Source organism: Scyliorhinus torazame, chromosome 1, assembly GCF_047496885.1.
Source record: "Scyliorhinus torazame isolate Kashiwa2021f chromosome 1, sScyTor2.1, whole genome shotgun sequence".
Classification (NCBI taxonomy): Eukaryota; Metazoa; Chordata; class Chondrichthyes; order Carcharhiniformes; family Scyliorhinidae; genus Scyliorhinus; species Scyliorhinus torazame.
Genome location: NC_092707.1, coordinates 256,682,329 through 256,707,043, shown reverse-complemented (window position 1 = coordinate 256,707,043; position 24,715 = coordinate 256,682,329). Strand labels below are relative to the sequence as shown.

Genomic DNA, 24,715 nt, shown 5'->3' with positions numbered 1-24,715 from the left:
ATATGACTCGGGCGAGAATGAGTGGGTTCTTTCAGGGAGTAGCAGATGAGTGTGAGAGATGTGGGCGGGGCCAGAGAATCACGCGCACATGTTTTGGGGTTGTGAAGAATTGGGAAGATACTGGGCAGGTGTGTTCGCAGTCTTAGCCAGGATAGTGGAGGAGGGAGTGGACCCGGACCCTTTGACGGGACAGGGTGAAAAAGAGAAAAAATCTGTACAGCTGATTGCTGGAAAGAATTTTCCCTGGGGTGTTTATTTGCTGTCACCTGTTTTGATACATGTTTGTTCATAAAATACATTTTTTTAAGAACCCTGATTCAATGAAGAGTGAAGGAGGGCATGCGAGGAGCAGCACCAGGCATACTGAAAAATGAGGTGTCAACCTGTTGAAACTAGAACATAGAACTACTTGCATGCCAAACAGTGGAAACAGCATACGATAGACAGAGTTAAGTGATCCAACAACCAACAAATCAGATCAAGTTCTGCGGTCATGTCACATCCAGTCATGAATAGTGGTGGCCAATTAAACAGCTAATGGAAAGAGGAGGCTGCACAGATATCCCGGTCCTCAATGTTGGCCAAGTCCAGCACATCAATGCAAAAGACCAGGCTGAAGCTTTTGCAACTGTAAGTAACCAGAAGTGGATGATCCATTTCAGCCTCCTCTGACACCTCCTGCATCACAGATGCCAATCTTCAGCCAACTCAATTCACTTCACGTGATATCAAGAAACACTGAAGGCACTGCAAAGGTTATGGGCCCTAAACAACATCCCAGCAATAGTACTGAAGACTTGTGCTCCAGAACTAACCTCGCCCCTAGCCAAGCTGTTCCAGTACAGCTGCAACAATGGCATCTACCTGACATTGTGGAAAATTGCTCAAGTATGTGCTGACCATAAAATATAGGATAAATCCAATCTGGCCAATTATACTCCTTGAGCCTTCCCTCAATCATAAGCAAAGTGATGGATGGTGTCATTGACTATCAAGTGGCACTTACACAGCCATAACCTGCCCACTGATGCTCCGTTTGACTCCTAACCTCATGAAAACCTCGATCCAAGCACGGACAAAGAGTTGAACTCAAGTGTTGAGGTGAGAGTGACTGCTCTTGACATCAAGACAGCATTTGCAGAATTGAATTTAATGGAAATCAGGAGGAAAACTCTCCACTGATTAGGTATAGCACAAGGGAAGATGGTTTTGATTGTTGAAGGCCAATGATCTGAGTCTCAGGATATTGCTGCAGGAGTTCTTCAGGGTAGTGTCCTAGGACCAACCATCCCCCTTGATATTCAATGGGGTTAACATCGCTGAATCCCCCAATATCAACATCCTGATTACCATCGATCAGAAACTTAACTAAACCAGTCATTTAATACTATGGCTACGTAAGCAGGTCAGAGGCTTGGAATTCCTAGGCAAATTACTCACCCCCTGACTCCCCAAAGCCTACACACCATCTACAAGGCACAAGCCAGGAAGGTTTGTGATGGAACACTCTCCACTTACCTTGATGAGTGCAGGTGCAATAAAACTCAAGAAGCTCAACATTATCCAGGACAAAGCAGCCCGCTTGATCAGCTCCCCATCCAACAACTTAAACAATCCCTTTATCCACTACTGATGCACCACAACAGTAGTGTGTACCGTAAGAAGATACACTGCTGCAACCCACAAAGGTTCCTTTGACAGCACCTTCCAAACCCATGTCCCCTACTACCTAGAAGGACAAGGGCAGCAGACACATGGGCACCGCATAACTTGCAAGTTCCACTCCAAGTCGAATACTATCCTGACTTGCAACTATAATCGCTGCTTCTTCACTGTTGTGGGTCCAAAAAGCTAGAACTCCCTTCCCAGAAGCCCTGTGGGTATACCTGCACCAGATGGACTACAGTGGTTCAAGAAGGCAGCTTACCATCAAGAATCACTTGGAAGAGGTCACAGTATGCTGCTGATTAATTCCTCCATAATTTCACCCTCCTTATCAATGTAACTTTCTATAATCCACCAAGAACTTCATGTCTGTGATGAACGGTTACTGTAACACTGTACCCTTGTCATCATGTAAGGTGATGTCCCCTTTAAGACCGGGCTTGGAACCCTGGGAACTCCGCCTCTGGCTCTGCCCATCTGTGAGCCGTATATAAGGGGCCGCCTTGTGGGCAGTGCAGCAGTTTGCACATGTCTCGGCTCTAGCCTAGTTCTTAGTTTATTAAAGCCTTCTTTACTGTTTACATTCTAAGCGTCGTTATTGAGGGTACCACAATGTCCCTCCAAATCTGGCCTCTTGTGCATTTCCTACTTCCTTCAACATATCATTGGTGTCCGTGCCTTCAGTTGTCAAGGATCGAAGTTCTGGAATTCACTCCTTAAACTTTTCCACCTCTTTCTCTCCACCTCCAGGGTGCTCCTGGAAACTTAACATTTGGTGGCTTGCCTCGGGCCAGTTGTTTTAAGTTCTTGTGATGTCATTCAGGATGTTTTAGTAGGTGCTAAACAAATATAATTTGCTGTTGTTGATTTCCCAGATGCTTATAGCTGCCTCATAAGCCCCTTTCCAAACGGCTCCCTTACAAGTGTGTTACAAACTCTTGTGGTCAGTCACAATTCAAGTAGCCAGGAGATTATGGATTGCCGCTTCCTGCAGGATGTGCCCAGCTACTTACCAACAATGATATGAGCATCACAGATCAGTAAATCTTGGATGCGTGTCGACTGGCGCTGCTGCCTATATGGAAGATCCGCACGAGCCTGTCTTACCAGAGACGAGCAATAGTTAAATTGGTGACATTTCAGAACAGTGTAAAATTTCCCCGTTTGAAAAGGTGGAAGTTGATGCCCAATGCTAGGCAGCCACTTATCTGTGCCTTCTGAAGACTGTATACTTGACAGGTAATGGGTTGAAGACCAAATCAAGCTTTGCTCCAAAGCAGGGGAATCTGTTTTATGGTCCAAATGGAAACCGTGCCCATTCAGCTGCAATTGATTTCCTGCATGGCTGTTTCAACAGGCCAGGAAGGCTTCGAGCATCTGTGAGACCAGGAAGCTGTGCCTGATGCTTGTTCCTGTGCCAGAATAAACATTAGCATCTCAGAGCTTTCAATCAGCACCGTCAATTAAATGGCTGCTTATCCCTGCTTTTATTTGAGAAACTTCCCTATCTGCCTTATCAGCTACCGTGGCAGACGTGACAAGTGTATTTATAGCGCACTTACTCACTCAAGGCATTTTTTGTGCTGGTCCAAGGAAAATCTTTCGTCAGCCCCCATAAAATTAGGACACTATCAAGTCTATTTCATTGCCAGCCATGACACAGATTTTGAACTCTTGCCTCTGAATCAGAAGTTGTGGGTTGAAGCTCCGCTCGTGAAACTGGAGCACAAAATCCAGGCTGGCACTCAGTGAAGTGCCAAGGGAGTGCTGCACTGCCAGAGGCACCAGCTTTTGGGTGAGATGATTAAACCAAGGATCTGTCTGCCCACAATGATCTCATCATACTATTTCCAAGCGGAGCAGAAGGCATCTCTCCAGTGTTCTGGCCAACATTTCTCTCAACCAAAATCATTAAAAATCTGACTATCTGGCCATTATCTCATCAGTGTTTATGGAAGCTTACTCTGTGCAAATTGGCAGCTGAACATCTAACATTACAACAGTGCCCATGCTTCAATAGGTATTTCATATAATTGCAAGTCTTTCTTTTCTTTGTTTCATGATTCGAGTGAGAAAATACATCTCAAGATTTATGTTTTCTTTTGGTATCAAATTATTACAAATGATAGGTGGACTCTGAATTTAATCTGGCTGAACAGCACCAACGTGTTTTCCAGTTCAAGAGCATTTTGTTTTGTGTCTGCAGACTCAAAAACTGCAAATTCCTAAACAGCTATGTAAGAACTCGCTCAGGATCCTAACCTCAGATGCCAACAGGGGATTCTAGTGATTAGCTACGACATACTTACTTCGTGTGGCTGTGGGTTATGTGAAATCCTGTCAATTCTTTTTCACAGTAGACTACAATCGGAGATTTTTTAAAAATTTGGAACTTGGTAACACTTGGAACCACGGATTTGCTTTCAACCCAGTCAGCCCTATACCCAGTAACTTTCATTAACTGAGTGGAGAGAGAAACTGCCTCTGGATGGTTGTCAAAAATGCAATAAGAAAGAAGCCAGCCCTCGAATGGGCTCGCCTGTGTGTCTGTGTCGGCTGGACTAATTTGCCATTCTGAAAGCAGACGTCAAACATCAAAATAAATGTCAGCACTTCTAGACGCCTCACACAAGTTCCGTTTCTATTCTTCAGTCAACCATGGAACCTGAAAGCAGGTAAATCTTTATTTAAAGGACTCTAGTCCTCTCCTACCAGTAGACTGAAGTTTAACATTGCAACAGCATCATTCTATTGGACCTAAATTGTTGTTACCCTCCTCACTAACAGTAGTACTAAATGAAAACTAGCAGGGACCAATAACATTTGTAGTGATGTTAGTATCTTTATTGCGACAGTTGTTCCTGCTGCCCATGCCATCGCATTCTTCTCATCCCATTTCTTTGAACCCCCATCCCATCCCTTCTTTCTATGCCAGCCTGAACCCAGATTTCACCCCCAATGCCATCTTATTTCCCATTCCGCAACTCCTAGGCAGTTCCAACCGTGCCCCCCATTCAATACCATTCCCCCTCCCTCCTTTTTATATGCTGTTTCCCCCACCCTCTTTCCCAGGTTTACTCCACCCATTCCCTCCCATGCTTTCCCCCATCCTTCAAACTAGTCCTTTCCCGTCCTCCCCACAATGCTACCATCCGCCCTCTGTAACCCGAAACCCCCTGCCAAATCGCCCCTCCCATCACTTCCCTCATGCTGTCATCCACTCTTCTCCCCGTCCCATGCCCTCGTCACCCCAATCCCCCATGCCGTTCTGCCCCTATTGCCAGAAGGAAAGGAAAGGAGGAAAGAAAAGAAAAGGAAGGAAAGAAAGGAGGAAAAGCACAGGAAAACAAAGATGGAAAGCAAGCAAGGTTAAAAAAGGACAAGGAAAGAGAACAAGCAGAAGAATCTCAGGACTTCCCAAAATGCTTTATAGGCAATGAAATTACTGTTGCAGAAAGTATAGCAGCCAATCTGCACATGACAGACTCCCACAAACAGCGATGTATAAAAGATGAGATCAGCTGTTTTATTGATGCTGATTGATGGATAAATATTCACCATGACACAAGAGACAGCACTCATTTTTTAAAATAAATCTTTATATTCTCCTCAATTTCATCAACAAACAACCAAACAAAAAACAAATACAATCCCCCACACACACTGCACCCTGCTCAATATACAGACCAAAACATCCACCCGCACATTCTACGTAAAAAAAACACAAATTAACAATCAATCCGTAAATTAAGTGTAACCAAAGACAATACCGCTGACCCCCCCCCCCTAATGTTCAATGGCAACCAATTCTCGCGAGTGCATAATAAACAGCCCCCATAATTGTGAAACCCTTCCTTCATCCCCTTCAGCTGGGGCTTCACCTTTCCGAGACTCAAACAAATTCAATTAGGTCCCCCCACCCGCCAAGCCGTGTCCCAGGATGGAGAAGCTGACCTCCAGCCCGACAGGACCCACCCCCGGGAAATCAGCGAGGCGAAAGCTAACGTCTGCCCCCGCTTGCCGCCTGAGCCAGTCCAACCCCCCGAAAATGGCATCTAGGGGTCCTGGTTCCAAGTTCCCGAGCACTACACCCGAGATGACATTGAAAACCTCCCTCCAACAAACCCCTCACATTCCACATAACTATCCTAACCGGGGTCTCTCACCCCTCCTCCCCATCCCCTCCTATCCACCATCATCATAACTCCAGGCCCTGCCCACTGGGTTTGGCCCACCCCATCCCATCGAGCCCCCCCCTCCCAGAATCCTCCCATCCACTTCCTCTCGAAAACACCTCACCCAGTATCGGTCCCCTCCCTCAACGTTTCACATCTCCTAGGCCCATCGAAACCTGTAGCACTCTACACTTTGTCAAAACACTGCCATATCATTCTTTACATCCACCTGAGATGGTCTCATCTGAAAGGCAGCGCCTCTGACAATGCAGCATTCCCTTGCATGGAAACGTCAGCCTAAATTATATGGTTAAAACTGTGGAGTAAGATTTGAACCGATGACCAACTGACTCCAAGGCAAGCATGTTGTTTACAGAGGGAAAGCTCATAGAGGTAAAAAATGGAAGAAATCCAAATAGATGATGCATCTTGCACACACCTTTGTCACACTTGCACGCTGTCACACTTTTCCCATCACTCTGTTATGCAACCATATTAAATAAACACAATGACATTAGGGCCTAATGATATTGTTTTCAAAGTAATGTGTTGTCAAATCTGATACAGATCCATATAATGAGATATTAGGCCAGAGATACACCATCAACAATAGACGACGAGTGATAAACGTAACTGAGTCTATTGTTGATGGTGTATCACTGACCTAATATCTCCTTATATGGATCTGTATCAGGTTTGATAACACTTCTGAGAAGTGCCTGAGATGTCTTCCTGTGGAAGGATACAGGCGGTTGGTCTAGACAGGACACATGATCGGCACAGGCCGAAGGGCCTGTTCCTGTGCTGTACTGTTCTTTGTTCTTTGTGGTGGTGCTTGTCCTCGGGGGGCCTGCGGGAGTCAGTTCGTGAGGGAGGTGGGCGGGAGACGGTGTAGGGTGGGGTGTGGTGGTGATTGTCGCCGGGGAGCCTGCAGGAGCCAAATCCCGAAGGGAGACTGTGTCCTGCTGCCCGTCCTGGTGTGTCACGTAGGCATATTGGGGGTTCGCATGGGGCAGCAGGACCTTCTCGACGAGGGGGTCGGTTTTATGGCTCCTCGCACGCTTGCAGAGAAGAACGGACCCCAGGACTGTCAGCCAGGACGGAAGCGAGACCCCGGAGGTGGACTTCCTAGGGAAGACAAACATACACTCATGAGGAGTCTGGTTAGTGGCCGTACATAAAAGTGACCGGATAGAGTGGAGCGCATCGGGGAGGACAACCTGCCAGCGGGAGACTGGGAGACTTTTCGACCGGAGGGCCAGGAGGACGGCCTTCCAGACCGTCGCGTTTTCCCTCTCCACCTGTCCATTTCCCCGGGGGTTATAGCTGGTCGGCCTGCTGGAGGCAGTGCCTTTGCTGAGCAGGAACTGACGCAACTCGTCGCTCATAAAGGAGGAGCCCCGATCACTGTGGATTTAGGCGGAGAACCCGAACAGGGTGAAAAGGCTGTGCAGGGTCTTGATAATGGAGGCAGAGGTCATGTCAGAGCAGGGGCTGGCGAAGGGGAATCTGGAGTACTCATCAACGATGTTGAGGAAGTACACGTTACGGTCAATGGAGGGGACAGGCCCTTTGAAGTCCATGCTGAGGCGCTCAAAAGGGCGGGAGGCCTTTACCAGTTGTGCTCTGTCTGGCCGATAGAAGTGCTGTTTGCACTCTGCGCAGACCTGGCAGTCCCTGGTCACGGACCTGACCTCCTCGATGGAGTAGGGCAGGTTGCGAGCCTTGATAAAGTGGAAAAAGCGGGTGACCCCTGGGTGACAGAGGTTGTTGTGGAGGGCCCTGAGTCGGCCTACTTGTGTGTTAGGACATGTACCGCAGGATAGGGCATCTAGGGGCTCACTGAGCTTCCCGGGCCGATACAAGATGTCATAGCTGTTGGTGGAGAGCTCGATCCTCCAACTCAGAATCTTGTCGTTCTTGATTTTGCCCCGCTGTGTATTGTTAAACATGAAGGCAACCGACCATTGGTCAGTGAGGAGAGTGAGTCGCCTGCCGGCCAGGTAATGCCTCCAATGTCTCACAGCTTCTACAATGGCTTGGGCCTCTTTTTTGATGGAGGAGTGTCGTATTTCGGGGGCATGGAGGGTCCGGGAGAAGAAAGCCACGGGCCTGCCCGCCTGGTTGAGGGTAGCGGCCAGAGCAAAGTCTGACGCATCGCTCTCCACTTGGAAAGGGATGGACTCATCCACAGTGTGCATCGCGGCTTTGGCGATGTCTGCTTTGATGCGATCGAAGGCCAGTCGGGCCTCAGTCGCCAGGGGAAACGTGGTGGACTTGATCAGTGGGCGGGCCTTGTCCGCGTAGTTGGGGAACCACTGGGCATAGTAAGAGAAGAACCACAGGCATCTCTTCAGGGCCTTGGGGCAGTGGGGAAGGGGGAGTTCCAGGAGGGGGCGCATGCAGTTGGAGTCGGGCCCTAGGACTCCGTGTTCCACGACGTAGCTGAGGATGGCCAGGCAGGTTGTGTGAAAGACGCATTTCTCTCTATTCTAAGTGAGGTTCAGGAGTTTCGCAGTGTGGAGGAAGCGCCGGAGGTTCTCGTCATGATCCTGCTGGTCAGGGCCGCAGATGGTGACATTGTCTAGGTATGGGAACGTGGCCCGCAGCCCGTACTTGTCAACCATTCGGTCCATTTCCCTTTGGAAGACCGAGACCCCGTTGGTGATGCCAAAGGAAACCCTGAGGAAGTGATAGAGGCAGCCGTCTGCCTTGAAGGCAGTGCATTGGCGGTCCTCCGGGCAGATAGGGAGCTGGTCGACTGTAGAGGAGACTCGATACTGCGCAATCTGATTGACCATGTCAGATATGCGGGGGAGGGGGTACGCATCGAGCTGCGTGTACCGGTTGATGGTCTGGCTATAATCGATAACCAACCGGTGCTTCTCCACAGTCTTGACGACCACCACTTGGGCTCTCCAGGGGCTGTTACTAGCCTCAATGATCCCCTCTCACAGGAGTCGCTGGACCTCTGACCTGATGAAGGCCCTGTCCTGGGCACTGTAGCGTCTGCTTCTGGTAGCGACAGTCCGGGGTGAGGTTTGCGAAGAGGGAGGGTGGGCGACCTTAAGGGTCGCAAGGCTACAGACGGTGAGGGGGGCAGGGGTCCGTTGAACTTCAGGGTAAGGCTTTAGAGGTGGCAATGGAAGTCGAGCCCCAGTAATAGGGCAGCGCAGAGATGGGGGAGGACATAGAGCCTAAAGTTGGTGTACTCTACGCCTTGCACAGTGAGGGTCATGACACACTGCGTGTGATCCGGAAGCCAGGGAGATTTTCTGGGTCGCGGGTAGGATGGGGAGGGAGCAGCACCTTACCGTATCTGGGTGTATGAAGGTGTCCGTGCACCCGGAGTCAAAAAGGCAGGCCGTCTCGAGCCCGTTGATCCGGACAGTCATTGTAGACTTCGCGAGGTGCTGCGGCCGGGACTGGTCCAGTGTGACGGAGGCGAGTGTCGGAAGACGGTCGGCGGTAGTGGCAGCCAGTGTACGGTTGAGCGAGCTGGGTTCCCGGGAAGCAGCGGAGGGGTCCCAAGATGGCGGCCCCCATGAGTCGCACGTGGCGGGCGAGGTGCAACATGGCGTCCAAGTTGGCGGCCCCCGTGAGTCGCACGTGGCGGGCGAGGTGCAAGCTGGTGTCCAAGATGGCGGCTCCTGTGGGTCGCACGTGTTGGCTGAGATTAAAGATGGCGGCGCCCACGGGTCGCACATGACGGGTGGCGCAGCAGCAGGGGGTGGCCCTGACCGGCAGCAGGCAGAGCTGCTGGACCTAGAAGATTTAGGGAGGGGTCGGGCCTGGCAGGCTTTTGCGAAGTGGCCCTTTTTCCCACAGCCGTTACAAGTAGCATTCCGTGCCAGGCAGCGTTGTCGGGGGTGAGTACCCTGGCAGCAGAAGTAGCACTTTGGGCCTCCGGTGTTGGTGGGCCGCTGCGCGGTGCAGGCTTGCGTCATGCCCGGGTCGGTTGATGACTGCGCACACGAGGCCCACGAGGGTGCCGTGCGGGCGGAGGTGTAGACCCCCATATTATGGGAGGCCACCTCCAGTGAGTTGGAGAGCTGGACTGTCTCTGGGAGGCGAGTGTCCCCCCTTCTAATAAACGCTGGCGGATATAGTTCGAGTGCATGCCCGCGACGTAGGCGTCCCTGATCAGCAGCTCCACGTGCTGGGTAGCAGATATCGCCCGGCAGTCACAGTTTCGACAGAGGATGCGCAAGGCGCACAGGAATTGCGCGAGTGATTCCCCAGGGTGTTGGCGTCTCGTGGCGAGGAGGTGCCTAGCATATAGCTGGTTGACGGATTTCACATAATGTCCTTTTAGCAGCGTTATCGCCTCTGCATATGAGGGGGCATCCCAGATGAGGTTAAACACTCGGGCTCACCCGTGTGTGGAGGACCTGCGTCTTCTGGAGATCTGTGAAGTCTTCATTGAAAGATGTGAGGTAGGCCTCGAAGCAGCTTAGCCAATGTTCAAAAGTCTCTGTAGCGTCAGCTGCTTGTGGGTCCAGGTGCAAGCGATCAGGCTTGAGTGAGGAGTTCATCTTGAGTGAACAGGCCATCTTTAGGAGTTTAGTGTATTAAATTGATAAACCATCAATATTAGACGACGAGTGATAAACGTAACTGAGGCTTTAATACACTAAACAGCAAGCCACCTGCCTCTGGACCCGAAATGGGTCCGGAGGCAGAGACTTGCCACTTTTATACAGAAGCCCCAAGGGGAGGAGCCACAGGCAGAGCCAGCCTGGGCAAGCCCAGGCATGTACAATACAGCACAGTGAATATAATACAATGAACACAATAACGTGGTTTACCACAGCCAGGTAACCAAATGCTTTGTCAAAGAGGTCAAGGTTTAAGAAGGGCCTTAAACAAGAAAAGAGAGTTTGGAAGGGAATTCAACAACTTGGGTCTGAGACAGCTGAATGCAAGACCCGCAGAGGTGGGGCGAAGGGGAAGGGTGCTACATGAGAGAGCAAAAACTGGAGGGGTGCAGAATTCTCAGGGGGTTATAGGGCTGCAAGAGGTTACAGAGGGGGAGGGGGTGAGGTGTTAGAGGAATTTGAACACAAGGCCGAGAACTTTATCACCAAGACATTGTTAGACTGGGAACCAATACAGCTCTCAGCAAGCGCAGGGTAACAGCTTAACATGACTTGGTACAAGGTAGGAAAATTAAATATTGTGCATCATAGAAATTGACTGTTTCTTAACCTCCAGACACCCAGGTCCAGCAGCAGGTGTGTGGTGGAGTGATAGTCTCAGGTGTTACCGATTGCAATCGACACAGATCCCGGGCGGGATTCTCTCAGCCCGGTGCCGGGGCGGAGAATCCCCGCGACCGGCGCGAATCATGCCACGCTGCCCCGGCGCCGACACGTGATTCTCCACAGAGCGGAGAATCGGCGAGCGCCGGCGTGGTTGGCGTGGCGCGAGTCGGGGGCCTCTCTATGCGGCCAGCCCGCCGATTCTCGCCCCGGGATGGGCCGAGCGGCCATCGTAAAAACGACGATTCCCACCAGCGCCGTCCACACCTGCTCTCAGCCGGCGTGTAAGGGTCAGGGGGGGCCGCCCGTGGTGGGGGGGGGGGGGGGGGGAGGGGGGTCCGACCCCGGGGGGGCCTCTGATGTGGCCTGGCCTGCAATCGGGGCCCACCAATTGGCGGGCCGGCCTCTCTGGCTGGCGGCCTCCTTTCTTCCGCGCCAGCCCCTGTAGCCCTGCGGCATGTTGCGTTGGGGCCGGCGCGTTGAAGGGAGTCACAGCGCATGCGCGCGTTGGCGCCGGTGCCACTGCGCATGCGCGGATCTCGCGGTGCCCATTTCGCGCCGGGATCAGCAGCTGGAGGGGCATGAGCCGCTCCAGTGCTGTTCTGGCCCCCTGTAGGGGCCAGAATTGCTGATCCTGAAGCCGTGTTGACGCCGTCGGGAAACGGCGTCAACACTTAGCCTCAGGATTACAAAATCCCGCCCCCCCATCTCAAGTCACAGTAATGGGGGTAGGTCATTAACGTAATTGTCTTGTTTTTCTGTTGTAAGATGACCAACACCGTTGCTGTAAACAAACTTTATTACTAACACATTTTCAGAACATGAATACACAACTGCCATGCATTTGCAGGCTTGTTACAATCTTCTCTAACGTGCTATCTGTCCTTCAACCTCCAGGTTGGGTGACCACATGAAATATAGAGGGTACCGTACTATATCTAATACAGGTGTACACTACCATAATCACCCTATTGCCATCACAGTAGGCAGGCTCCATTCCTGTTCGGATACTATAGGATACCTATCCTATTCCACTGATATCTGTCAGAGCAGCACACCATCTCTTTGTCAGGGAGATCCTAATTCCTGGGAAGGGGCAAGGATTAAAATGCCTTTTTTTGGTAAACGATCTGCTCCCAAGGGAGCCAATATCCCTATTAACAGAGTCAATCAGGTATGGATTCTCTTAGTCTTGCTTATTTTCAGTACTCTTTCTCGGCACCCATGCCCTTTGGGCCTCCTCCACCACTCAATAAGGTCATAGCTGACCTGGTCATGCTCTCAACTCCATTTTCCTGTCGGCACCCCTCCAAAAGATAAAATCTACAAAATTATACAAGATAATTTTGCCATTTTCCATCTCCTCTCTTTTCACTGGCACTTCAGTCACATTGAACTGAATGGGTAGAATTTTACAGCCCCGTCCGCCAGCAGGATTTTCCAGTCCCACCAGAATCAGTAGACTTTTGAATGGCCTGCCTCATTTTACTGGCTCCGCCCCTGCCACGACAAGGTTGTAAATTTCCACCCAGTGTTTCCAATTAATGCCCGGTGTCATCTTGGCACAGTGGGTTCCAACCCATCTCCGAGTCAGGAGGTTGTGGGTTCAGGATCAGTTGGTAGAATAGCTTTTAAGATATGGCGCTGAGGACCCGGGTTCGAATCCCGGCCCCGGGCCACTGTCCGTGTGGGGTTTGCACATTCTCCCCGTGTCTGCGTGGGTTTCACCCCCACAACCCAAAGATGTGCAGGTTAGGTGGATTGGCCACGGTAAATTGCCCCTTAATTGGGAAAAAAAATAATTGGGTACTCTAAATTTTAAAAAATGAATAGCTTTTAAGGTTGTGAATCCGTAGATTTTGAAACTAAACTATTGAGTGCTGTCTCCTCAAAAGGTTGTGGGTTCAAGTCCCACTCTAGAGACTTGGGCACATAATCTAATACTCCAATACAGTACTGAGTGCTGTACCAATCAGTGAACCAAGGCCCAGTTCTCCCTCTTAGGTGGATGTGCAAGATCCTATGGCTTTATTTGAAAATGTGTAAAGGAGTTCTCCCTGTCTCGTCAATATTTATCCCACAACCAACATCAAGCGAACAGAGTAACTGGCCTCATCTACTGTTTGTGGGGACCTGCACTATAACGACTTCAATTTAAAAATGCTTCACCAGCTGTGAAACTCAGAGGTGCCCCAAGGGCACAAAAAAGCTGCATCTAAATACAAAGTTCTTTCTTCCATGAGATTGGATGCAATGTTGCAACTTTGATGCTTTCTGTGAAACTGTGGCTATCTGCCAGCTAACTAGGAAATATGATAAAGTAGGCCAAGGCTTCCCTCAAGCTGAAATTAGGAGAGTTCTCTATTTTCTCTCCGACAGGAGCTGTCCTCCAAATGGGAAGTCTGGGCAAGGGCAGGCAGGTGTCATTTTCAAGGCTAAAGGCTGTAACAGTTCATCGACGACCTGTCAGGCAAGCTGGCCAACAACCAGTCCCAACTGAGGCAAGTTTGGCTGGAGTGCTAGGGCCTTCTGATCTTTCTAAGTGAGTGAAGTGCCCTAGATTCATCAGGACCAAAATTAAATCTGCAGGTCACCACAGCAAGCAAAATAATTGTGCTTTTTAAAGGAAACTTTTTTGAAAACATTGGTTTACTAGTTATAAAAACACTGCAGATGGGTGGGGGGGTGGAGAGAAACTGTTTGACTGACAGTCCAAGAATCATCTAATCCGATAACAAGAAGTCCATTCACTTTCCAATTGGACTGGGAATACGGGCGCTGCGAGTAAGGACATGTGTTGTGACCACTGGCAGGAGTGTGGTGGCAGGGTGCTTGGTGACAGGAGGTCAAGCTCTGACATCCCCAGGAATATGTACGCCCAGAGTCGACAACCCAGATCAGGATGACGCCACTGAATATTTAATCCTAATCTCCAAATTAGAAAGCATCTCAAGGAAAGCCATTTGTTCTGTTTCGATATATGTTACTCGTTAGAAAAGCTACAGGGTGGAATTTTAGCCGTGGCTCTCCATGCCTAACTGTGAAACAGGAAGTGGGTGCCAATTGTGCTCTCTTGCTAATTACTGCTTCCCAACCTATTCGGATTCGAATTCGAAGTGCATGGGAGACACATGCTTCATGCAAAGGGGAAAACCTTTCAGTTGTAAAACCTGCCGACAGCTGACAATACAAGAGGGCTGAAAAGCAGCTTCCGGGACAGATAGGGAGGTACTTCATCACTGCCACAATTTTCCTGCCCAACTCCATCATAACTGACATGAGACTTTATTGAGAGTCAAAAGTGGCATGAGTGTTTTTCAATTTTAAATTTCACTTGTAAATATTTCACAATACATTGGTTTTACTTGATTCATGTGTACATCATTGTTATTTGCCAAGACTAACTTCATCAAAGAGCTAAATGTACTGGCATGCCACTTGGTTGGCACTCATTGATAGTTACAGCGGAGTTAGGGACATTTCTTTATTGTGGAGGAAATGATTGTGTGTTTGGCTGGTTCCCACTTGTAATATATTTGCATTTCATGAATACACATTAGCTAAATCTCTTTAAAATGATGTCCTATCTTCAAGATAAAGTCAGTGGTGTATGAGAATCTGGTGGCACCTCGTTCACGTTTGTTTAAAGGTGGAATGTAACAATTGGCTTTGTGAGTCGTGTCTGAGGTTAGTGCTTTTCTTTGTTTAACTCTACGGCACAAGGGAAGGGAGAGTGGAATGACAGCTTGCATGGAGGCTTCGGAATGACTAAGATGAATCACCCAACAGTGGCGAGTGGGGGTGGAGTGGGGTCACTTTTATTGAATGTTCATATTAGTGTCCAGCATTGTACTCGCCATTCTGTGGGACATGGCTGAACTTACAGTTGCCCTTCCCTTCAATGCATTGTAACGGACATTGTCTGAGGTCACTCTCAACAGGAATAATTGAAATGTTGCAGGTAAATCCAAAGCCCTATCAGGACTCTGCCAGCCAACACCCTGGGATGGATCCCCCACCACACCCAGGATGCCAGGCTCCACCCTCTTCCACTCCTTCAGGTCCAAGCCCGTCTTTTATCTTCCCTTGGATCCCTCTTCCGCTCCTCCATGCATGGAAATATTGCTGGGGCAACATCCTGGAACAGCACACCTGTACCTACACCACAAGGACTGCAGCAATTCAAGAAGGCAAATCACCACCACCTTCTGATGGGCAACTAGGGATGGGCAATGAATGCTGGCCTGACCAGCGACGCCCACATCCCGTAAATGAATAAAAAGAATGTCCCCCACCACCACCACAGACTTATCCTTGCTGGTTTGAGCCGACATTTAGCCCCTAGGTTATTTTGTATTTTGAGTTTGGAACTTGTGCCTTCTGCTGTGAAGATGCACACAAAATATTTGTTCAATGCGTCCGCTGTTTCCTTATTCCCAGTGATAATTTCTCCTTTCTCTACTTCTAAGGGACCAATGTTTACTTTAGCTACCCTCTTCCTTTTTATATACTTACACAATTTCTTACAATCAGTTTTTATATTTCTGTTTATTCGCATATTCTATTTTTTCATTTCTATCAACTTTCTGGTGGCCCTTTGCTGGTTTCCAAAACACTCCCAATCCTCAGACTTGCAACCTTTTTTTTGTAACACTGCATGCCTATTCTTTTAATTTAATACTATCCTTAACCACCTGACTGAGTCATGGATGGATAATTCTTGCTGGATTTTTGTTCTTCAATGGATTGTATTTTTGTTGAACATTTTGAATTGATTCTTTAAATGTTTCCCACTGCTCATTTGTCTCCATACCATTAGTCTATTTACCTCCCCTCATACCTATGTAATTGCCTTTAAGTTTAAGGTTTTCGTTTGCGATTGAAATATGTCACTTTCAAACTTAACATGGAATTAAATAGTATTATGGTCACTATTTCCCAGCGGATCTTTCATTATGACATTACTTATTAACCCTGCCTCATTACATAATACTAGACCTAAGATTGCTTTACTCTTTGCCGTTTCCACTCCATACTGCTCCATGAAATGGTCACAAAAACATTCCACACACTCACCTTCCAGACATTCTTTCTAAATTCTTGATTGTCTCAGTTGATTTTAAGTTTAAAGTCTCCTACAACTATTACATTTCCTTTGTTACAAGAGCCTATAATTTCTTGTTTAATGTTCTGCCGAACGGTATATAGAGGGTCTATAAACTACTCCCACCAGTGTTTTCTGCCTTTTGCTCATCTAATTGCCACCCATACTGATTTAACTTCATGATCTTCAGAGGCTAGCTCCTTTCTCACGAATGTCCTTTTGTCATTCTTTACTATAAAGGCTACCCCTCCTCCTTTGCCATTCTGTCTCTCTTTCTGAAATATGGTGTACCCTGGAATATTTATTGCCCAATCTTGATCGCCTTGTAACCATGTTTCTTTAATGGTGATTTAGGTCTAAATCATTTACCTCTCTTTGTGCCCTGATTCACCTAACTAATTGCAGATGCGTTGTCCATTCAGACAAATAACCTTTAATTTCATGTTTCTACTTCTATTCCCGACAATGAATCTTATTCGCTGACGTTCATTAGTTGTTAAACCCTTGTCCCTTCCTGTCCCACTCTGCTTGGCTTTATCCACTTCACTGTATCGTGCCGACACTTTGACCTTTCTCTTTAGATTTCTAAATCTCCCACCACCCAAATCCTGTCCCGTGAGATGTCCCTAACCCTGGCACCAGGAGGCGCTCCCTGTCACAGCTGCAGAGAACAGTACGGTTTCCGATCGTCTCTGCTCCACCCACTTGGATGGTATCCTTCACCATGGTCAGTCTAATAAAAGCAAATTACTGTGGATGCTGGAATCTGAAACGAAAGAGAAAATGCTGGAGAATCTCAGCAGGTCTGACAGCATCTCTAGGGAGAGAAGAGCTAACGTTTCGAGCCCGATGACTCTTTGTCAAAGCTAACAGACAGAGAAAGTGGGAAATATTTATACTGTGGAGTGAGAATGAAAGATGAGTCACAGCCACAGAAACCCAGGGAAACCGGGTGCTAATGGCCACGGAAGCCACGGGGAAAGAGTGCTAATGGCAGTCCCCAGAGAGAACAAAAGATGTGAAATGCCAAACAGCAGAGAAAATAACATCAGAGGATGAATTGTAGATGTGGGGGGTGGGGAAGGGGGAAGCAAAGAGGAGAAAGGGTAAGGAAAGGTGGATAAGATGGGGTGGGGGGGGGGTTAAATATATATTAAGAAAGAAAGACAAGAAAGAAAAAAATGGTAAAAGACAGTTAAAATGAAATGGGATGAAAACAAATGGGTCGAGGTGGGATAGAGCTAATCATCTGAAGTTGTTGAATTCGATGTTGAGACCGGAAGGCTGTAGCGTGCCTAACCGGAAGATGAGATGTTGTTCCTCCAGTTTGCGTTGAACTTCACTGGAACATTGCAGCAGGCCAAGGACAGACATGTGGGAATGGGAGCAGGGTCTTTTGTTAAAATGGCAAGCAACGGGAAGGTCAGGGTCCTGAATGCGCACAGACCGAAGATGCTTAGCAAAGCAATCACCCAGTCTGCGTTTGGTCTCTCCGATATAGAGGAGACATTGGGAGCAGCAAATGCAATAGACCAAATTGGAAGAGATGCAAGTGAAACACTGCTTAACCTGGAATGAGTGTTTTGGACCTGGGATGTTAAGCATGGAAGAGGTAAAGGGGCAGGTGTTACGCCTTCTGCGATTGCATTGGAAGGTGCCATGGGTGATGGGAGAGGTACTGGGTATGGTGGAGGAGTGGACTAGATTATCTCGGAGGGAACGGTCAGTCTGCTCATTCATCTTGTAGTTCTTCTCCTCATCCACACAGGCAGCAAGCACCTCATACCTGTTGGACAAAGTCAGGGACTGAGGCTCCTCTACCACTACACACTGGGTCTCCATACCTGTCTGGCCTTCAGTCACACCCTCCTGCCCCTGACCACTGACCAGCTCTAAACTTCTGACTATCCTAAGGGGTGTGACCACCTTCTGAAATAAAGCATCTCGGTAATCTTTCCTCTCCCTAATGCATCGCATTGTCTGCAGCTCTGCCTCCAGCTCAACGTCTCTGAGCCAAAACCCTTCAAACCTCACACACTTACTGCAGACATGTTTGCGCTGGATCACACTGGTGTACTGGCACTCCCACAGTCTACAGTCGCAACACATCACCTGTCCTGTCATCTTAGTGTTAGTTAATCAATTACTTTTCCTTAATTCATTTAGAATTAATAAACCCTACTCCTCCCAATAATCTTTACTACTGCTAGATGATCTTAATGCTACCAATAAAACCTTACAATTATTAATAAACTACACACTTTGAAAGACAAACGGCAAAATATCACCAATCATTTACGTGTTTTCCTGTGACCTCTCACTTTGATTACCCTTCTTGTGCTGTTTTCAGATTCCTCTCACTGTTAATGTCCCCACTGCTCCTCTCTCACTGTTAAGGTCCCTATTCTCTCACTATTAATGTCCCTATTTTCTCCCATTCTCTTATTGTTAATGTCCTTGCTGCTCCTCTCACACTCTCTCACTGTTAATGTCCCCACTCCACTGTTAATGTCCTTGCTCCTCTCACACTGTGTTAATATCCCCACCTTTCTATCCTCTCACTGTTAATGTCCCCACTGCTCCTCTCTCACTGTTAATGTCTCTATTCTCTCACTGTTGATGTCCCTATTCTCTCCTATTCTCTCACTGTTAATGTCCTTGCTGCTCCTCTCACACTCTGTGTTAATGTCCCCACTCCTCTCCCACTCTCTCACTGTTAATGTCCCCACTCCTCTACCACTGTTAATGGCCCCACTCATTGCACACATTCTCGCTAATGTCCCTTCTACTCCTCTCACACTCTCTCACTATTAACGGCCCCATTCTACTTGCACACTCTGATTGTTTTTTAAAAAAATTTAGAGTACCCAATTCATTTTTTCCAATTAAGGGGCAATTTAGCGTGTTCAATCCACCTACCCTGCACATCTTTGGGTTGTGGGGGCGAAACCCACGCAAACACGGGGAGAATGTGCAAACTCCACACGGACAGTGACCCAGAGCCGGGATCGAACCTGGGACCGCGGCGCCGTGAGACTGCAGTGCTACCACTGCGTCACCGTGCTGCTCTTCACACTCTCATTGTTAATAACCCTGGCACTCCTCTCACACTCTCTCATTGTTAAAGAGGTTTAGGAACTTTAGAGGGGAAAAGGAGGTTGGAGTTGGAACATTAGTTTGCAAGGACAGAGGGGTTGAGAATTCTTTTTTTTGAGGAGGGTACAAGTCGAGTTTATGGCACCTTACCCTCATAATCTAAGATGATGTTGGCAGTTCTGGAAATGGGCAGCACTGTGCCTGAAGATAGCCAGGAAGGAAAGTTTGGTTATCAGCAGCTTAGTTAAAATAGTTAAGGAAGCAGAAGGCAGGCCTTGTGGGATAGATGAGATTGGAGAGGAGATGCCATGAGAAAAGATAGGGTAGAAGCAAGAGATAGGCTTGGGCTTATGACTATGGAAGTGGAAGTGGAGGAAGGAGTTTGGCAATTGAGGGCAATGATAAAGGGAGAAGCAAAAATGGCAGGTGAATAGATGATCCACCTAGTTAAATCCCACTTTTCTGCTTTCTGACAATACCCTTAATATCACTCTTATTCAAACAACTATCCTTTTTCCTTACAAAAATAAGTCAATAGCAGAGAATTCCACAAGTGAACTACCCTCTGTGTAAATATTTATTTTTGCCTCCTCTTTAAGTCAGCAATGTGACTGGATCATGACTATACTTCTCCAAACAATAGTATGACCAGATCTCCGCAAAGAGGGAGGGAATCTCTCACTGCTTGCACTCGGGTTACAGACACAGTCCTGAAACGAAGACATTCCAGTTGAATGCTGTGTGGCTTGGGGAGAGAGGGGAGGACACTAAAAGGAAGAAATGTTTCTGGACAAAAAGCCTATAATGTATAAACATTTTGCACTTTAGTGACCATTTCCTATAAGAGTCCCACTTACTTCTAGTCACCCTATTCCGCCACACTTTCCAAAACAGTATATCCTCTGGCTTCCTGTAAGTCACAACATGAACAATCTGCTATAAAAATATTAAAATTAACATGTATAACACACACTTCCTCTAGTGTCACAATTACTTCCTTGCCACACTTTCCTTGCCACACTTCCCTTGCCACACTTTGCTGTTGACACTCCCTATGGATATGCAAAACGTATCCTTTGAGGAATGCTGCTGGAGATCATTAAATACGAGGAGAGTACCCAAAATGAGTTATTGCTTAAGTGCAATGCCTCCATACTTTATTTTGTAATTTACTATACACATTATGTATGCGTTATTTTATCAAATTCATTTTTGCACTGGAGAAAAATTTAACACAAAGCTTTGAGGGGCATGGTGGTGCAGTGGTTAGCACTGCTGCCTCACATCGCTGAGGACCCGGGTTCGAATCCCGGCCCTGGGTCACTGTCCATGTGGAGTTTGCACATTCTCCCCGTGTCTGCGTGGGTCTCACCCCCACAATCCAAAAAGATGTGAAGGTAGGTGGATTGGCCATGCTAAGTTGACCCTTAATTTGAAAAATCTTTTTTAAAATTAAAGATCACGCTGGCCATTCCGCGCATGCGTGAACTCGTGCCGGCATTTTGGCGTCGGCTGGAGCTGCGGGGACGACTCCGGCTGCAATCTAGCCCCCTAGAAAGCTGAGAATTCCTCACTTTCGGGGGCCGTTGACGCTGGAGTCGTTGGCACCGGTTTTCCCATTGGCGTGGGGACATAGCCCCATTTTAACAGAATCCCGCCCACTGTTTCCAGCCTTAGATCCCTCATCTCAAATGTTGTAATTCAAATTTATAACAGGATCAAAAGCTCTGCACGTGACTTAACGTTGACAAATAATGACTATAACATTTGTAGCATGGTTTCTCCATTATGCAAATGATACTCAACAGCAATCATGTTACATTGCCACCCTTTGTCCTGTGATAGCATTCGTGCTGATATATAGATTGTGCAATTATTTCTGAATACAGGAACTTAAAAGGGTTAAATAATGAGGGCAGGGTGCCATAAACTTGGCTTGTACTCTCTGGAGTTTAGAAGACTGAGATGTAATCTGATCGGGTGTTTAAAATGTTAAAAGGATTCAATGAGATAGATAGAGGAATTATTTCCTCTGGCGGGAAGTCAGAAATATGTTCTGGGAGAGCTGAACAAGGCCCATTTAAAAAGTGGAAGTCACTAATTAATATATAGCGAGATTTACGTAGCATCTTGCATCATCACAGGAAATTCCAAAGCCCTGTGCAGTCAATAAAGCTCTTTTTGGAGAAGGTGGGAACCAAGTTGCACACAGCAAGCTCCCGCAGATAACAATCCAACATTGACTGAACAATCAGCTTTTGATGGGATTGAGGGATAAATATTGGCCAGAACAAGAGGAGAACTCTCTTCTTTTTTCTTTATGTCCATCCAGAGAAAGCTTACTTTAACTTCTCAACCTGAAAAAACGCAACGGTGACAGTGCAGCATTCTATCAGTACTTCAGCTGAAACTTTGTGCTTAAATATCTGCAGCATGAATTGAACCCACAATCCACTGGCACCGATGTGGGAGTGGGAGCATTACGCAGCAGTCAGCAACTGGTCCCAGTAAGCACTCAAATTATTATTTTTTAAACCAGAGAATTAATTGGGCAGAGATTCTGCATGTCAAAAAAGTGATTCACATCTTTAAATTCACAAGAGTCACTGGAAGTACTTTACCTCCAAACATCCCTTTTAAAAAATGCTTAGGACTTGCCCATCCTACAGTTTCGAGGTGAAACCTGCTAATGGTTTTGGGCAATTGCAACTGTGGCCCAACCTCTGACCGTTAAGTGCTGCACTTAAAAGCTTTACAGCTGATTTCACCAGCTTGTGAATAAACAGATAGCAGTGTGGGAAATCAGACTACAAATGCCTTCGCAAGGACAAATAAAGTGATTCACGCCAAAGCTGTCAACATAATATCCAAACATAGACTTTCATTCAAAATATCCACTGCTGTGGGACACGTCTCTCTCAGAATAATCACTGCTTGGAAGCACAGACATCAATCAAAGCTCCCCCACTGCCTCTGCACCAACTCCCTAGATAGTAAAGAATTGTCTGCAACAATTACTTCTCCATTGCTGCTGAAACTGCACTCCCCTGCTCGCCTACAGGCACTTCGCATTCAAAGTTTTCCGATCTCCCTTTACAATGGTGGTCAAACTTCCAGGAGGAAAGGTTACTGCAACTTACCCAGCTCGTTAAGGTATATCCACAGCTTCTGCGGTGCTCCCTGAGCCGTTTAACAATGAGGTACTTCTGAATGGTGAGAGAGAGCTCTGATACAGCTTGCATATCCTCCAGTCTGCTGACGCCACTCCCTTGTTACAGCACAGCCTCTGGCTAGAACTCCTCACTTACTGAAAGGGGTTGAATCAGCCTCTCTGGCTGTCAGCCAGCTGTACAGCTGAGCGACAGTAACATCACCCACCGCACTATTCAGAAAGCAGCAACAAGAGGGCAGGATGCTATCTAGTTTCTTTTTAGTTTCTCAGATCAGGAATTTTTTTCAAAGACTTCAGTGGGATTTTGATTATTTTCCCACGCAGGGTAAGTCCAATTCCTGGAGTCGTGTGGTCAAAATCACCAAAGTTCCAAATTTATTTTGCTTCCATTAAATTTCGCATCCCTTTTCAGTCCTTCTGTGCATTAGCTGAGCAAAGCTCCAGGTTACTGGAGGCTACCCCAGGCTACCCCTACTCATGCTGCGCCACCACTAAACCACTAGAAAGGGCGTGTGAGCAAGAAGCAAAATATCTCCAGTTATGGGGGAAACCTGTCAACACTTCATTTCTGAACTAGTATATTTCACCTGCAAACTAGTCTAGTACCAGAACCCATGTGGATTTATACAGCACTGGTCACAGTCTCATGACATCCCAAAGCACTTTACAGCTGATGAAGTACGTTTGAAGTTGGTTTCTTAGATGGAGAATCCTACTCGTTCAGGTGGTCGCCGAAGACGACTTTTGACGTGCAGGCACCCTGTACAGACTCAGGTCAGACAGTGATCTATAGTGCAATGTTGTGATGCAGGAAATGCAGCAGCAAATTTGCAAAGAGCAAAGTCCCCCAAAACAGTATTTAGAATAACAGAGTGATAAATATTGGCTGGAACACTCGGAAAGAGATCTTTTTGATCTACTGAAAGGGTACGCAGGGTCTCAGTTGAACATCACCTTTGAAAGATCTCCACAGTAACACTGGGATTGGCAGGCTAATTTTTTTTTAAAATTCATTCATAGGATGTGGGCATTGCTGCATGGGCCAGCATTTATTGCCCATTTCTAATTGCCCTTGAAATGAGTGGCTTCCCCATTTCACAAGGCATTTAATAGTCAACCATATTGCCGTGTGTCGAGTCAGACATAGGCCCGATTCGGTAAGGACAACACGGGTCCTTCCCTAAAGGACCATAGCGAACCAGATGTTTTTTTTAATGACAATTAACATTAAGTTCACCATGGTAGGCCTACAACTTAGTTCCACATGGGGGGCTTGACCCCACAACATTCTGAGTCTGAAGTGCTGCAAACTGAGCCACAACCAATGCCAACAGGTTTGCTGCGGCTATGGAGGGCATGGCTGTGGGGATGCCCAAGGTGCCAAGAGGCTGGATCAGAGATCGGGCTGTTACAGTGTGAGGGAAGTCCAAATCAGAGGAAGCACTACTTTTAAAAAATACATTTAGAGTACCCAATTTTTTTCCAATTAAGGGGCAATTTAGCATGGCCAATCCACCTACCCTGCACATCTTTGTGTTGTGGGGACAAAACCCACGCAAACACGGAGAGAATGTGCAAACTCCACACGGACAGTGACCCAGAGCCGGGATCGAACCTGGGACCTCAGTGCCATGAGGCAGCAGTGCTAACCCACTGCAGCACCGTGCTGCCCCAGAGAAAGCACTACTGCCGCCCCAGCTCAACTGGACCTCCGCACTTATCGCAGCAATGAGTTCATAGCCCAATGTCTGACCTGAGTCTGTACAGGGTGCCTATTGGAAGCTAACATCCTTACTGAATTTATACCCCTGGACACAATTATCTGACCTGTGCTCATGTCTTCAGAGGCCTGTTGTCTTGCTGAACTTTCCTCAGCAATCTTACTACACAGAAGCTTCACAGTTTTAACTTGCATCTCCTCTTGCGCAGAATCAAAATTCTACCTCAAAACATAATCTCCAAGAGATTATGCTGTTACTGCAGCATGGACTGAGGGAGGACTAGCCTGGGGACCTACATGGGGAAACATAAAACATTAGGTGGGGAAATCTACCCAAAACACCCACACTACAAAACAAACCCAAACTTTTCAGTTCCGTTCTGTTTCATTCGCCTATTTTGTGCATTGGCTCAGGGTTAACCCCAGCTGTGTGTGTGGTGAATGGAACTACTGTTAATTCACCAGTGCACTGTGATGTCATGTTACTGCTGTATCGTGTTACGTTATGTGTTTAACCCTGTG

General features: G+C 47.5%; 1 protein-coding gene across 4 annotated transcripts in view; it reads right to left on the bottom strand.

The window, feature by feature from the left end:
• LOC140420826 (pleckstrin homology domain-containing family G member 1-like) overlaps positions 1–22,577 on the bottom strand; it is a 293,588-nt gene extending 271,011 nt beyond the window's left edge. Inside the window, exon 1 of one of the 4 annotated variants that reach the window (XM_072504914.1) lies at positions 22,442–22,577. The gene's annotated coding sequence lies outside the window, so the exon portion shown is untranslated. The remainder of the gene's footprint in view (positions 1–22,441) is intronic. The other 3 variants (XM_072504937.1, XM_072504958.1, XM_072504895.1) reach the window with 3 other exon arrangements.
• Positions 22,578–24,715: the final 2,138 nt, after the last annotated feature.